Raw genomic sequence first — 8,097 nt, 5'->3', positions numbered from 1 at the left:
CCTGTGCTCCCTCCCACGTCCAGACTGTCCCTAAATTTTTTTTTTTAATACTTGCAGAATGAACTTTATTTATGTATTTACTTATTTACTTACTTATTTATTTATGGCTGTGTTGGGTCTTCGTTTCTGTGCGAGGGCTTTCTCTAGCTGTGGCAAGCGGGGGCCACTCTTCATCGCGGTGCGCGGGCCTCTCACTATAGCGGCCTCTCCTGTTGCGGAGCACAGGCTGCAGACGCGCAGGCTCAGTAATTGTGGCTCACGGGCCCAGTTGCTCCACGTTATGTGGGATCTTCCCAGACCAGGGCTCGAACCCGTGTCCCCTTGGCAGGCAGATTCTCAACCACTGCGCCACCAGGGAAGCCCTGTCCCTAAAAATTTAACTGAAGTAAGTTTCCTGTACAACCTCATGTTTCAGAATTGCCCGGCTTCTTGATTCTTGTTGTTCGTCTTCCAAATTAGTCTCTTCTGTACCTGTTCCTCTAATCACACCATCTATACAACGCTCCACTGTCAGAGAGCTCAGTATTCGGAACAGTCTCAAACCGGGGAGTCTGTGGGGTGCTTGGACTCAGGGGCAGGCTCTGAATCCGCATCATTTTTCAAGTCAGTGCAGATGGGGCCTGAGGATATCGATCTACTGTTTTTGCAAAGAAGAAATCCCTAAGATTTGGTAAATGTACGTTTCTGTGATTTATAGTGAGACAAGCATGGCTCCCTCTAGTATTTCCTCCATGGTTTTTTTTTTTTTTTCTTTTTTTTGCGGTATGCAGGCCTCACTATTGTGGCCTCTCCCGTTGTGGAGCACAGGCTCCAGACGCGCAGGCTCAGCGGCCATGGCTCACGGGCCCAGCCGCTCCACGGCATGTGGGATCTTCCCGGACCGGGGCACGAACCCGTGTCCCCTGCATCGGCAGGCGGACTCTCAACCACTGTGCCACCAGGGAAGCCCTCCTCCATGCTTTTGGTCTGCCTAATTACCCCCTTCTCTTACAGGACATCAACCCTGTCTGTGATTTCTTCCCCACTTTTGTGCCCCCTGGGCAACTGTGCCAACAGGCACAATAGCAATGTTTCCCTCTCATCCTGGTTCTGCTGCTAAACTTATTTGTCTGCCAAAAACCACACTGCTCTGTGTTATGGACTGAATGTGTCCCCAAATTCCTATGTTGAAATCAACCCCCAGTGTGGAGGTGTTGGTGGGGTGGGGGGCGCGGTGGGGGTGTTGGGAGGTGATTATGTCATGAGGGTGGGGCCTCATAGTTGGAATTAGTGCCTTTGTAAGAAATGAAATGAGAGAGCTTGCTTTCGGTCCTGCTCCCTGCCGGGCGAGGCCACAGCAAGCAAGCAGCCAGCATTTGCTGCTGAAGCCCCCAGGCTGTGGTGCTCTGTCACAGCAGCAAGAGCAGACGGGACACCACTGCCAGTCTACACACGTGCATTCCGGGTTCAGTGCTGCGTCTGTTCCAACATGCTGCAATCTGCCCAGCCCTCCTGCCCACGTGCTGGTTGGCCTCTCCCAGAACTGTCCTCACTTACAATCTGCAGTTTTTAAACAGACAACGACTACTCCAGGTGGGGCTTTCCTCCCCCTCACCTGGCCCAGATGCAGGCCCTGCGGCGTCCCCGGCATGGACCCTGTGTGTGACCCGTCCTGGTCCTCTTCCCGGGCCTCACAGTGGGATGCAGCCCCTGCGCAGCCTCCATCAGCGGTCAGTGGGGAGTCTCTGGGGCCCATCTCTGTTGGCCATTTCTCCATGTGAGAGCCACTGTCCTTTCTGGTCCAGTTTCTCTGCCCATCGTGGGTCTAACCCAGTTCCTTTCCCTTCACGACCCCCGTGGGCATCCCCTTCCTGCCTTCATTTTCTGAGTGCTTGGCTCTGATCCGTTCCTTCAAGGGCCCTCCTGGCCTCCGAGAAAGGTCAGATTCCTGGCTGCTGGGTGGCGAGTCTTCCTCTTCACTGCGCCAACTGGGCCATGATTAACCCGCTGCATTTTATGGCTCTGTCTTCCACCAGATGGTTCCCTAACGTTTGTCACCACACCCCAGCGTGGCCCAGCGCCTCCTGCCAGAGGCCTTCCCGGGACCAGAGGATGGCGGAGCCCCCACCTGCCAAGGGAGGCATGATGGGAATCAGCCGGTGCTGGGATCGCTTCTGAGGCAGCTGATCAGGGCAGGGAAGGTGAGGCCTGGCGAGGGGTGGGGGCGGTGAGCAGAGGGGGCTGCAGAGGGGAGGGTGTGAGCAGCGGGGGCTGCAGCCCCCATGCTCTCTACAGCACCAGCCTCAGGGCGGTGGTTTTGAGGACGGGAGGTGAGGGCTGGGGGGTGGGAGGTGCACCCTGCCTCTGCCTGTCCACTCGGCCTGCCCTGCTGCAGCCTCTGAGGGCAGGACGGAGGGGGGCAGGGGGAGGCAAGGTCCAGGGCTGAGGTTCCTTGGGCAGCAGCAGGAAGCTCTCCTACCTGGCCCCCTAGGAAGGAAGGGGCATAGGGGAGGCGCCCACCCGCCCGACAGGGAGACCCAGACAGATGTGATGGGGTCCCATGAGCAGCCCCTTCCCAAACTAGGGGAGGGCGTGTGGAGCTCTACCTCATCACACCTGCAACCTGGGGATCGGATACCACCCACCCACCGGGTGCTCTCCCAGACTACCGTCCAGCTGGGGTAGGGTCATGCCCACCACGTCCCCACACTCACACCTCTGTTCTCGCCACCGGAAGCACAAACTCGCCCTCTGGGCTTCAACGAGGGAGGTTAGGGGAGGGGCGTGGCGACAGGGGAGGGGCCGACCTGCGAGGGAGGGGGAGGGGGGACAGCCGAGGCCCTGGCTCTCTGAGATCCTCGCGAGACCACGGGGCGTTGGAGAGAGGTGGGACAGAGGAGCAGTGATGCGGTCACACAGGACCAGCCTCACCTCTTGGTGGGGGTGGGCGTGGACAAGGGGTCTTGGGAGGGGCGGGGCCTCCCTCGGCGTGGTCGTCCCCGCTGTCGGTGGTGGTGGCCTGGACTAGTCGAGGCCGTGATGGCGAGAACTCGGCGGGTCTAAGGATTTAGGCAACTGAACCCCCAGGACCAGGTGCCAGGACGCAGGGCTAGGGCTGCTGGAAGAGCCCGTTTGCAAGGGGGGAGTTGACTTTGGTCGCGGGTTGGGTCGGGCCGCAGGGCCTCCGCGTGTAGACGGGACTCGAGAACGTTGGGCCGCCGCTCACCGCTCGCCTCCACCGGCCCGCACTACCTGGCGCAGCAGGGACGCGACTCTCCGTGGCGCGCATGCGCGGGATTCGGCGTGAGGCCGGCTGCCTGGAGCCAAGGCCACGCCTCCGCCTAATCACCGGGTCTCCGAAGAAGGCAGCAGCGGGGTTGCAGAGGGGCAGCAAACCCGGGAGGTGGGTCCCAGAGCCAGGAGAGGGGCAGGGCCTAGCACCCCCGGACGCTGCTCCCAAGCCAAGGGAGGAAGCTGAGGCCAGACGTGGGTGACACAGCTGTCACTGGAGCAGCCAGGGTTAGAGGGAGGGGAGACCCCAGGGGACACGAGGCAGCCAGGTCGGGAGAGAGCGGGCCTGTGCCCGCGGCAGTGCTGAAGGAAGAGAGGGCCCACCCCAGGCAGTAGCCGGGAGCTGGCGGGGGACTCGGGGCGGGGGGCCGTCTGACCTGCGGAGGTGAGGTCACCTTAGGACTCAGGAAGGGGAGCTTCAGGTAGGGGCTGGGAAAGTCGAGGTGGCAGGGCCATTAGAGGAGGGTCCCGGATTAGGGAGGGTGTCGCCCAGCAGAACTGGGTGGTGGGCGCGGAGGATGGTGCTCGTGTGGGGACAAAAGACCGAGGGGCCGGCCCTGAAAGATTAGAAAGGAAGAGATGCTAAAACTGGGGTTTAAAAGGCGTGGTACCTGTTAATGCCTGACTTTTCATAAATCACCGCTTTTGAGCACAAAATGCAGTAATTCCCAACAAGTGTTCCCTGTTACCTAGAGGGCGCCTGTCCCGCGCGTTCTGTGCAGCTGCAGCAGTCGTGGGGCGGGGGTTTACTTCTCTTTGCCGCGCTGGGGAGGCACCGCCCCGCCTCCACCCGGAGGGGCTCCGCGTACCCGCCCCCCAGCCCCCCCAGCTTGGCCGCTGTCGCTGGTAGCGGAGCAGACACTGTCGCGGCGGCACTTAGAAGCCTGCCCCCGGGCGTCCTTGGAGCAGCCCTGGGGACGCGCGATTTCCAGGACACCGTGCAGTAATCTCACAAGACACCCCGCGCGACACACGGCGAGTGAGTTAAATCCCCAGCCTCACCCCTCAGGGTCCGGTGACCGAACTGGGCTGGCCCGGGGGCGGGAGGAAGACGCGGGGTCCGCGACCCCGGCTCCTCCCCGGTGTGCCCGGCTCACACCTCACCGACCCCTCCCCAGACGGAGGGGCTCGAGGGCGGGGTTGGGGTGTTAATCCCAAGGCGAAGCCCGTGGGGCCTTTGATGTCCGCGGGGCGGGCTCGGGGGCGGCCTCGATGCCCCACCCAAACTGGCGCCGGCGCCCCCTGGGAGTCCAGGCTGCGGGCTCGACCCGACCGCTCTGAAGCCCTGCGGCGGGCTGGGGGCCGAGTTCGGCCGCCGGGGGCGCCGCGCCGACTCAGAGCCCGCGCTCCGGGGGGCGCAGCTCCCGCCGGCGGGTCCCCGCAGCAGCGCCCTGCGGTCGTCTACAGCGCGCCACGTGTTCGTCTGCCTGGTGACGTGAAGGAGACAGACGCGGTCCGGCCAAGGTTAGAGGAGAGGTCCCGCTGACCCCGCCGCCACCCCACGGAGCACGGGCGCCCCAGAACTCGCCGCCCCCTTCCCCGAGGCCAGCTTGGGGCCAGGGGCACGGACGGGGCCAGTGAGTAGTGAGGCGCTGGCGGCACAGGGGACTCGGACAGGGTGACTGTCCCTAGGCTAGCCCGTGCGGCCTGGGCTTCTCAGTCCGCAGGAACCCTGCGCCCTCCTGGCCACCACGGGGTGGAGCCAGGCAGCAGCACAGCGGAGCCCGAAGCGGTCGGGGACCCACAGCGGAGCACGGTGGCTCGCCTGTCCTTCCTGCTCGGTTCCTCGTGGGAGCCAGACGTGGAGTCGTCCACGTCCTGAGCCAGCAGACCCCCTTTCTTCCTGTCACCCGAATCTGGAGACAGCTCCTGTGGCACCAGAGTGAAACCCAGCAGAGGGTCTGGGCAGGGGCTGGGGGGTGGAGAGAGAGAAGGGCCAGCGGAGCCCGAGGGACCCTCTCTGACCAGCCCCTCCCCACCCTGTCTGGCTAGTTGCCCGCTCACATTCCTACCAAGCAGGACAGCAGGCTGCAGCAGACACCCTGTCCAAGCCCACCCTGTTGCTGGGAGTAGTGATGTGGACCCCTGACCCCCTCGGTGTGCACACCTGTCACCTCTGGCACTGCAGACCCTTGGGGGCAAGTTGGACAGAGGAGATAGCTCGGCACTCCACAGGACAGGCTCCCAGCCGGGGTGCTGGGTGGGAAGGGGCCGTCCTCGCCTTCCGGCAGCCCAGGCCAGCCGGGTGGGGTGGGGGGGAGATGAAAGGCTGTAACAGGTCCTCAGTTACCACCTCTCCCTTCACCGGGGACACAGACCCGCCCCTCCCCCAGACATCTTGAAGCCGGGGGAGGTGTGAATGGCCTCCTTTGTGCCTCTGAATTGAAGGCAATTAGGTGCTACTTATCTGTGGGGGGCATTTGGGTCCTCTTTGCAAACCCACCTCCCACCCACCCCGCTTCTCCTGAGCTTATAAGTGCAGCCCAGCCCTGCCAAGACTGAGGCGGACCCTGTGCTCCTCCTGGCCCTCCTGCGCGGCCGGGGCACCCCGGTCCCAGCCCCCACCATCTGTCCAGAGGCGGATCCTGAGTGTGGCCGCACCACCCAACAAAGCCTCCCTCCTCCGCCTTTCCTGGTGCCTGCGAGCCAGCCTCCAGCTTTGGCTCAGGGGACCGGGTCTCCCAGAGAAGCTGTGCAGGGCCAGCGCACACCGCCAGGCCCGCCAAAGTCTCCCAGGGGAGCCTGTCTGTCCCAGCCCAGGTGTGCAGCAGAGGGGACCACCCCCAGACCGTGGGCAAGGAGGAGGTGAAGTCCTCAGGAGTGTGCGCCAGGGACGCCCACACCTGGTAGGTGTGGGGATTGGGGGGCCTCCCTTCCCAGGCTGGGAAGGGAGCCGGGGAGGTTTCTGGAGCAGGGTCACACATCTGTGTACTCCGGCCACAGGTGGGGCATTCTTTGCAGGGCTGGGGCTTGCGGGTTGTGCCGGACCCCTCCAGCCGGTGAACCCTTCTCGGAAGCAGAAACCACAGTGGCGGTCTTCCCTGCTCAGACCCCTTGGAACTTCTCTTCCCCGCCCCCCCCCCCGCCCTGGAGGGGCTGCCCCCACCCTCTCTGAGCCAGGATGCCCACCTTACACTCGGTACACATGGCCTTCAAGCTCTAAGTCCCTGGGGCCCACTTCTGCAAGAGGGTCACAGGTGAGTGCGTCTCGCAGGTCACGAAACTGCTCATTTCGGAGGGCCCACCATGGCTCCTCCTGCGAAGCCGGGTGCCTTCGTTCGGCATCCGGACTGCGGCCTGTTCGCCGGCCACCTGGAGTCCTGCAGGGCTGCTTAGGGACAGCACGGCCCGGAGCCCACCGTGCTTCTGTCCTTGTGAGCTTCCTGTGGTTTCCAGACTTGACGGAACGCTTTGTCGTTGGCGGAGGGGGCTTTCTTCGTCTGTCTTTTAGTCTTTGTGACTTAATCACTGCTCTTAGGTGTCAAGTCCTACGTGGCCAAAAGTGGGGCTGGTATTATCTGTAAGTTTGCATTTTTTAAAAAGTTTTAATAATGACCATGGACACATCTTCACCTCATGGGGGTTCTTAGTGCTGCCCTATCTCATAATTAGAAATCAGAGAACAGACGTGCAGGAGACAGAGCCTGGGTACACGGGGAGTCCACGGGAGGGCTTCCCCAGACCGCAGGCCTTTGCCGAGGGTGGGCTCCGCCAGCCGCCACTGCACCCCCCGCCCCGTGAGTCAGAGTTCCTTGTCTGCGGGTGAAAGAAACTGGTTTCTGGAAGGGAGCATTGGGCAGCGGTGAGGGGCCGGTGTCAGGATTGCTGTCCACTCTATCGTCCTCTTCGACATCCACGCCTCTGGACCCCCTCCACACTCGAGCTGAAGGCGAGGAGGGGTGTCGCCTTGGCCCAGCGGGAGGCTGGAGGGCGGGCTGCTCTCCTGAGGTCCCGCCGCCGGCACCGTCTGCGGTCACAGCTGGTGGCACCTCCCGGGGTGGGGGGCCCTGTCCCCCCCAGGCAGCACTTTCAGCCACACGGACTGGGTGCCCTCCCGTCCTCCCTCAGGGCTGAGCCAGGAGGCAGAGGGCGCTTGGACTCCCCGTGTGCGCACAGCCTCCACAGCGGAGCAGGTCAGCGCCCTGGTGTGCTCCTTCCGGCACCGCCGCTACCGGGGCCCACTGCTGGCCCGGGAGATGCAGCTCTCCGAAGTGCAGGTGAGGGGGGTGGCCCGTCGTTGCCCTGCTCACCCGGTTTTAGAATCGCCGCGTGAAACACAAACGCCATCTGCAGGACTCGCAGCTGAGCGCGCCCTTCCCCACAGCACTCCGTGCGCACCTGGCGCTCTGACCCCCCCCACCCTCTGCCCTGGGCTGTGTGCGGCCTGCAACTGCTGTGCCCATGGGCATCCTTGCCTGGGCCCCCAGCTCTGGCCCAGCCTCTGGGCTCCTTCTGGGGTCCCTGCCGAGCGGAACCAGCCTCCCTGGCTTCCGCCTGGGCCTCGTGTGGCAGGCAGCCCCCCAGACGCCGGGAGCCCGGTGCACACGCTGAGCCCAGCTTTGCCCTGGGGAGCCTGGCACGTGTGCGCCCTGCCGGAGACCCGGGATGTCTTTTAAGGATGTGTGCTGCCCAGAAGCCCGCAGCTGAGGCCCGTCAGACACTGGGCCTCCGTGCAGAGCTGTGTCTGGCATCTACCTGCAGAGACGCGGTGATCCCCTGTGTGGGCCTGAGACCGGTGGCACCTGGAACCTTCCGGCCTTAGGACTGTGGAGGGTTTACAGTCGAAGGCGTTTCAGAGCCACTTCATACCTGAAAGTTGCCAAAGGG

General features: G+C 63.4%; 1 long non-coding RNA gene across 1 annotated transcript; it reads left to right on the top strand.

Annotated features, from left to right (window-relative positions):
- Positions 1-3,339: 3,339 nt before the first annotated feature.
- LOC132593655 (uncharacterized) lies at positions 3,340-7,325 on the top strand. Its single transcript, XR_009559405.1, has 3 exons — positions 3,340-4,249; positions 4,678-6,116; positions 6,232-7,325. It is a non-coding gene; the product is annotated as an uncharacterized lncRNA (long non-coding RNA).
- The last annotated feature ends 772 nt before the right edge of the window (positions 7,326-8,097 follow it).

Source organism: Globicephala melas, chromosome 16 (assembly GCF_963455315.2).
Source record: "Globicephala melas chromosome 16, mGloMel1.2, whole genome shotgun sequence".
In the NCBI taxonomy this organism is placed as follows: Eukaryota; Metazoa; Chordata; class Mammalia; order Artiodactyla; family Delphinidae; genus Globicephala; species Globicephala melas.
This window is presented reverse-complemented; position numbering and strand designations above follow the sequence as displayed.